Genomic DNA, 7,248 nt, shown 5'->3' on the forward strand with positions numbered 1-7,248 from the left:
TCAGTCCCCATTTTGATGATACAAAAATGAAACACAAAGAGATGAAAAAGAATACGTGAAGGTCAGTACTTCATGATCCTGCTGTAATTGCTCATTGTTTGGCACAGAGCATTGATTCTAACCATATCTCTGTTTGGAAAGGGAGTGGGGTGAAGAAGCGGTGCCAGGTTAACAACCGTGCAATAATGGAATTTATAATGACTTTATGTCCTACAGCTTTCAGTGTATTTGCATCCCTGAGAGCTCAGGGCAGTCTTGTGTAGTATTTAAAGTGCTCTAAAAAGTGAGCTTCGTTGGGAGGGCTCTTGCACTGTCCCCACGGGAAGCAAGATTACAACAGTGGAGACCTTCAGTTTGACCCAGACTGGCTGTCCCTGAGCTCTTGTTTGCACCCATAACAAGTAAAATATCATCCGAGACATAAGGCACAGCCAAGTCTTTCCAGTCTCATCCCTACCAGCATAACAAATGGAATGATATCATGGGTCTGTGGTTGGACTATGGGTTGATGGTTGCACTAGATGGTCATAGTGATCTTTTCCAAGCTTAATAATTCTCTGATTCTATAATGATTCTGTGATTCTCAGCTCAAGTCCAGTGAACTGGATTCAGACAGACATCTATTCCTATCCCAGTGGAACTGTAGCATACAGCATCATTACCCATAGCCACAGCAGTCACCGGGGCAGCAGGAATCCAGGGTGGCCCTGCACAGATTCCATCTCAGGAACACTCAGCCAGCAAGGAAAGGGAATCTTCAAATTCCAGTTGAGGTCGTAGTCCATATTTTCTGGCTGAAGATATCTGTCTTTATCTGCAATGCAGATAGAAGATCCACGTGGCACACACAAGGCTGTAAGTTCTTTGGTGCAGGAGGAGGTTCGGTACCTGCATAACTGCCAAAACTCAGGAGCCTCACTGTACCACAGCAGTGCTGGCCCTCACCCTGCTGGATTAAAGCTGACATGGGAAGGCTGACAGGAGGTATGGCCACGTCTCCCTGCAGCGCGGATGTGCAGTAGAAGGCTGCCCAGCCACAATATCTGTCCTGGCATGGCACTGCTTGTTGCCTGCACCCAAGGGTAGGACTTGGGGTAGGAGACAGCAGATACTTCTCAAGAGCTGAGCTGACATTGCAGACTGAGCTCTCTCAGGGCCTGGGAGCCTTGATAAACTAATTTCAAAGAACTCAGATACCAGTACAGTGAGTCTGGAACATACAGACCAAATATGAATCTCTCCAGAGTCGAGTTTGTTCTCCTTCTGCAGCGTGTAGGAAAACAATGAGGATCTGGTTTCTTCTCTGATGTCACGGTTGCAGTAAGTTGGATGCTGGCAGTGTGCACTGCTGCTGGACCTTGAGCAGCACAAGCAGGACAGAAATCTGCCTGGTTCCCATCAGCAGTACCTGGTGGTTTATTGCCACACTGGTGATCTGCAACACAGGCTGATGTGCCACACAGCCCAGTGGAACAGCTGCATCTCCTGGTGTTTCCAACAGCATAATGCCACATCTCAGTGCATTACTATCAATCTTCACTCTTTCCACTGAAGAGAACATCAAAGCTCCCACACCTGCACCTCCTACCTGGGATGTGCCTGCTCTCTCTCCCCTCTCCTTGGCTGTTCTCTGCTCCATCTTGAGCTCCAGCCCTCCCTTATCACATCCAGCAGTTGTCTGTTGATTACAAGAATCAAAAGAACATTGAGCCGCGCACAACGGAGCGCTTCTAAATGCCTGCGAGTCCCTGGCAAGCAGAACTTGGTGCCAGGGCCACTTTTCACAGAGTTCCTCGCAGTGACTTGGCACATTCATCACTCTGAAGGGTTCCTGAGCAGCACGCACACAGACACAGCCAGGCTGCCTCCAGCCCTCAGCCCCAGTGCCTTCCAGCAGTTCTGTGAACTACAGAGTGGGATGGGATCCAGGAACGAAGTCACACCCCCAAGCTTGTTTGAACAAGCTCTGGCACGCTTATGCTGTCCATTCTGAAAATATACCACTATCAAGTGCCAGCCAAAGTCACTGCTTTGTCACACGGGAGGGGCTGCACCTGTTTGTTAATGCCAAAAGGCATCTATCTCACACTGATTAGCACGAGCGTGTGGGAATAAAAGGAGTAACTTCTCTCTAACATGGTTCTAACTGTAAAACTCAACAACTCCCGGCTATTATAAAAGAGCCACAAATATCCCAGAGAGCTTATTAATACCACATTGTGCTAGCCTACTGCCAACAGTTCTGTAGAGAGAGAACATTTCAAATCAAAATAGATCGATTAAAAGTGCGTATTCTTGCACTTCTGGACGGCAAATATCAGATAGGCACGGAGTTATAAACACTGAACAAGTATAGTACATTTTGTTTAGGAACCATATTTTTACTTGCTTATATAAATCACCAATTATCTGAGTGAATAATGGAGGAATTTTGCTGCAGAACTGGCATTCTGGTTTTTGGGCTGGCCCAGTGAGAAATGTGCACATGGGGAAGGAGTCAATTCAATTCATTTATTTCTCCCAGGACAGCACAGTGTATCAGAAGTAGGGAGGTATGACCAGACAAGATAAGAAGACTAACAAAGGGAAAATATAAGCCGAGAAACAAAACCCAGCTTCCCAGAGCAGGATCCGTTCATCTGTGCAGCAACCCGATAAGAAACCAGGGGAACACATGGCTTGGGCTCTGGGAAACAGAGCTCTAAGAGACAAAGCGTTAATGAGTGCATTGGAGAGAAGGAGGAGGTTCTGCTCCAGCTCTGCCATTTGACAGGGCTCTCGGGCAGCTGGAGCCATGCCCATTAGTGCTTGTTAATGAGAAATGAGACTGAGCTCAGACTTGTGATTTGTCTTTAGCAGTGGAGAAGTAGGTTAAAAATTCCAGGGGGGACAGGAGCACCTAGGGAAAAAGAAAGGGGTGGGCTGCTAGCACTCGTGTAACAGCCAACACCTTTTGGGGTGTCCTCTGGAGGAGGGTTACTTTATGTTATGGTTCTATGGAAAGCCAATTCCCCAACACCCCACAGAGCCCGAATTCAAGAAATGCCCATGGGCTAGAAAAACAATAAAGAATACAGAAAAATAAATGTCTCCACCGGTAATTGATGGATGCAACATGGACCACAGGTCAGTGAAACATGACCCAAACATAAAAGCCAGCACAGCAGGCTGCTCTCTGGCTTCCTAATCTGACTGTGACAGATGATCTGTCTCAGCAGGTCACCTCCACGCTGTCCCAAAGTTTTGTTTTCCAATTGCTAGGTATGCACATGATGTTGTAAATCTGCCCCGTGGCCAGGCTGCCCCATGCTTCTCTCCTGGCTTCTCACTGATGCTGCAGTCCAGGGTTTGTCATCATCCAAAGTGGCTTCAGCAGAGGAAAACCCCTTCTTCCAATTGCATCTCTTAGCAGTTGTCAGGGAAGGGAATACAAGACAGCATAAGATATCGATACAAATTGGCTAAAAAAGGTGCTTTTTAATTGCCCCCCTTGGAATGTAAAATAACAGGGATGGTATTTCTTTAGAATCATTCTTGTCCAGACCATTCAGAAATACTTGTGAGCAGTGGTCATTCTTCAGTAGCATCCATGCTCTGTACTGAAAGCAGCAGATGCTGCTGGAAAGTTCCAGGCAACTGTGGCCATTGATATCCTTCCCACACAATGCACAGATCATTGCTTTTTCTGGAATAAGTATTAACCCCTGAGAATTCAAAATCTGCTTTTCCCTGAGTATTTAACAGCACTTTCCAAGGAAGATCTGCCTTCTTAGTACACGACTGATGGAAACATAGTTATTAAGTGTACAATTACAGTGCTTTTTCCTGCAGTAGCACTATTCAGCAAGCAGATATGACATGTTTCATGAGCCTCCAGGTGCTATTGTTGTCTTGTTCCACAGAAGAGGAGAGTAAGGATCAGCAGTTCATGATCAACTCATATAGGATTTGATAAAGCTGGAAGAAAACAACTTCCAGGTTGTTTTTTTAACTTTCTGTCTGCAATATAAAGAAACACAATATGACACAGTACAAGGAAGTAGAATGTAAGAGCTTTGGAGCAAGGAAGCAATTAGAGGTCCCCTGAATGGGAGATGCCTGGGATAACGGGGGGTGCCAGGAGAGGGGAGTGCAGAAGGGAGCACAAGAAATAGTCAACAATAGGTTGGCTCAGAGAGAGATCCATCTACGAGGCACCCAATGCCTTAGGAAAGGCCATCTGCGTTCCCACAGTGTCACTGTGTCCTGGGGCCACGTTCGTGGTGATGCTGTGGACATCCCCAGAGCTGCAGGCATGGGGCAACCCTCCCAAGGGACAGAACTCTACAGGATGGATGCAGATTGTAGGGTTACATTTGCCTTGTGGTTGTTTTCACCTCAGAGGGTTAGAGCAGCACTGCAGAGTGCAGCTGCTTTCACTCATGTAGAAACAGCCATTGATGAGTCAGAACATGGGAACAGTTCTGCTGTCAGCCAAACAAAGACCCTGGGCTCCTGCCCTCACTGCATTTGGAAAAGAGTGGTACCCAATTATGCATTCCAGTACACATGATTGCTCCGAGAACCAAACATATCTGCAGGACTCTTTTACTGCCTTCAATCTTTTGTTTGCCTGAACTGCTGGCTGTGGAACACAGAAAGTCCAGGGGAGAGCAGCAAGAACAAAGAGAGATACACCAAACAAATGCTGTTAGGAAGAACAGAAAAAATAATGGCTGGTTTTATCTAGTGGGTATGAAAGAGATACATGATAATACCCTTTAAATATGTATAGATGTTGTATTATAGAGTCTTGGGTGGTGCTGTGCGGAGCCAGGAGCTGAACCCAATGATCCTTGTGTGTCCTTTCCAACTTGGGGTATTCTATGATTCTATGGTCAGGAGACAAGAAGTAATAGATCTCACTGAGGGAGATCTATTGGTTAGACATTAGGAAGGGCTCAGAGTTGTGTGCAAGGAGTGTGTCACAGCACAGGAGTGCCAGGAGAGGTGAGGCACCCTGCGATCAAGAACAGGTTCGGCAGAGGAGTTCAGGTCCTTTCGATTTATTTCCTGAGATCTTTTCTCATACAGTATGTACCTGATTAAAATACCAGAGAACATTTCCCTGCTGTCTGGGAAATCATGAGAAGTACTTTAATAGCTGCATTTGTGAGTTCTTTCCAGCTGTTTTAGCTGCTTGGGCTGCACAGATTAGCTCATAACCTTTTAATAACATAATTGAAAAGACCAGGACTTCCAAACAAACCACTGTGTATTACAGACCCAGCTCCCACTGAGTTTGCATGAAACCAATTGGAATCACACACAATGAAGGCCTGCAGTGCCATGCAGACTTGATGTAGGCCAACGAGCCCTGTGCTTTAGGAAGACATCTTTGTGGTCATCTCATGTGACTGCACTCCTTCAAGCAGCAGACAGTTCCAGTCAGTTCTTGCCATGCCAGTTTCGCGACATTAGCTTTGCTAAATTGAGTCCTGCAGGGTTGTGTTGGAGAGTTGAGATCTGCACTTTGAAACTGATGCAGACAGTCACGTTGAGGAGACAAGCTGAGGAGCATGCAGACATAAAGTGCCTTTCGCTTGCAGGAGCCCCAAGAGATATTCCCAGCTCAAAGTTCTGGGGATCTGCTGCCAGTTCTCTTCCTCCTCAGCTAAGCTGGTTGATTTCTCCAAGGTGCAGGATGTTCTCAAATTCTTCCAAAATATGTGGGAGTGACAGTTGCCGAGTAACAAAAACTCGTCACTCTTTTCCTGAAATGCTCAATCCCTCACGTTTCTGTTTTGTAGAGCGGGCAGATGAAGCTGTGAGTTGGGCACCAGTCTAGGATCAGGATTGCTCAGATCTCAGCCTTGCCCTTGGGTAAATCTATTGGGTCAGAGTTCAAAGAGAGGAAGGGATCTGACTACCTCTGGACTTCATAAACACCATCGGGGATGCATTTCATGATACACTGAACTGACTCAGTATCCAATGTAATGAGATTGTGGCAGCGATGCTGTGGCCATGGAGAGGCTGCCTAGTATTTCTTCAAGAGGTGCTCTTCCCCAACACGTACCTTAAAGCCCTTGTCTAGCTGATGTCAAGCAAAGTTGGAACATCAGACACCAAGCAGAGTCATCATCTAAAGATGATAGATCCCACCCCTTCACAGGAATTAGGAGGAAAACTCAGCCCTTTTGATATCTGTGGGACTGGGCGAGAAGAGCAAATGATCAGGAATGGAGAAGCTGCCTTAGGAGGAGATGTGCCGAGCTGGACAAAGAGAAGGATGATGGCACGAAGATTTACAATATGAAGAATGCAGTGGATAGGGTGAATGTTATCTGCTGGCCAGCAAGTGCCGCAGTGCCAGAATGAGAGGGCATTTGCTGAAACTTGTAGGGGATTCATTCTAACAGACAAACAAAAATGCTTCTGTACAAAGTGGGGAGTGAGCTTCTGGAACTGCAGCCACCAGAGGCTGTGGGAACAGCCAGAACGGTCAGGGATGGTGTATGGGAACTGTTGAGTCACAGCCTGAGCCACTGATTGAGCACCTGGGGAAAGAACCTGGTCAGCCCTGGGAGCACAGGTGAAAGCAATTCAGGTGTGCAATTGAAAGGGGTGGAGCCTGGCTGCACCTCTCTCAGACCTCAGTTAAGGGCTGACAGTCATTGGGAACATTCCCTTGTGGAGTCTTTCCTGCAAGCCTAGATCTTCAGAGATAGGTGAGCACCTTTACTTTTCCTTTGAAATGCCATCCTATCCACGTTGGTCCCTTTGGTGTTACGCTCCTGTACTGCCCTTCCACGGTGTTAATCTTTCCGATTGTAACAGAAGGCTAAGATCAATTAGTGAATGACAAGTCTAGAAATGGATGCCCAATGGTCCAGACAAAGGGTTCCCTCTAAGATCTCTGATACAACCATTGTGGTTGCTAGAAGTATGAGCGTCCTTCAAATTCCATCCATGGGCACGTCCTCTCCTTACTGTCTTGAAATCTCACCCTTTGACCCATTGGCCCTCTTCCTCCCACGCAGCAGCAAGGAGAAGCACCTTGGATACACATCCTGGATGCAAACAGTATCAGAGTTTGTGGCACATCAGCAGAGTGACTGACACAGCAGAATGATAGGGGAACAACTCCATGTTCATGCACTTCAGTAAGCTGGTTATAAACAAAAGGTTTCCTTCCCTAATGTTCCCAGTCTTTCTGCCGCACTGGAGAGGACTGAACTAATGAAGATCTCCTGTGAGCAACATGAG

Source organism: Meleagris gallopavo, chromosome 15 (assembly GCF_905368555.1).
Source record: "Meleagris gallopavo chromosome 15, MGAL_WU_HG_1.1, whole genome shotgun sequence".
NCBI classification, from domain to species: Eukaryota; Metazoa; Chordata; class Aves; order Galliformes; family Phasianidae; genus Meleagris; species Meleagris gallopavo.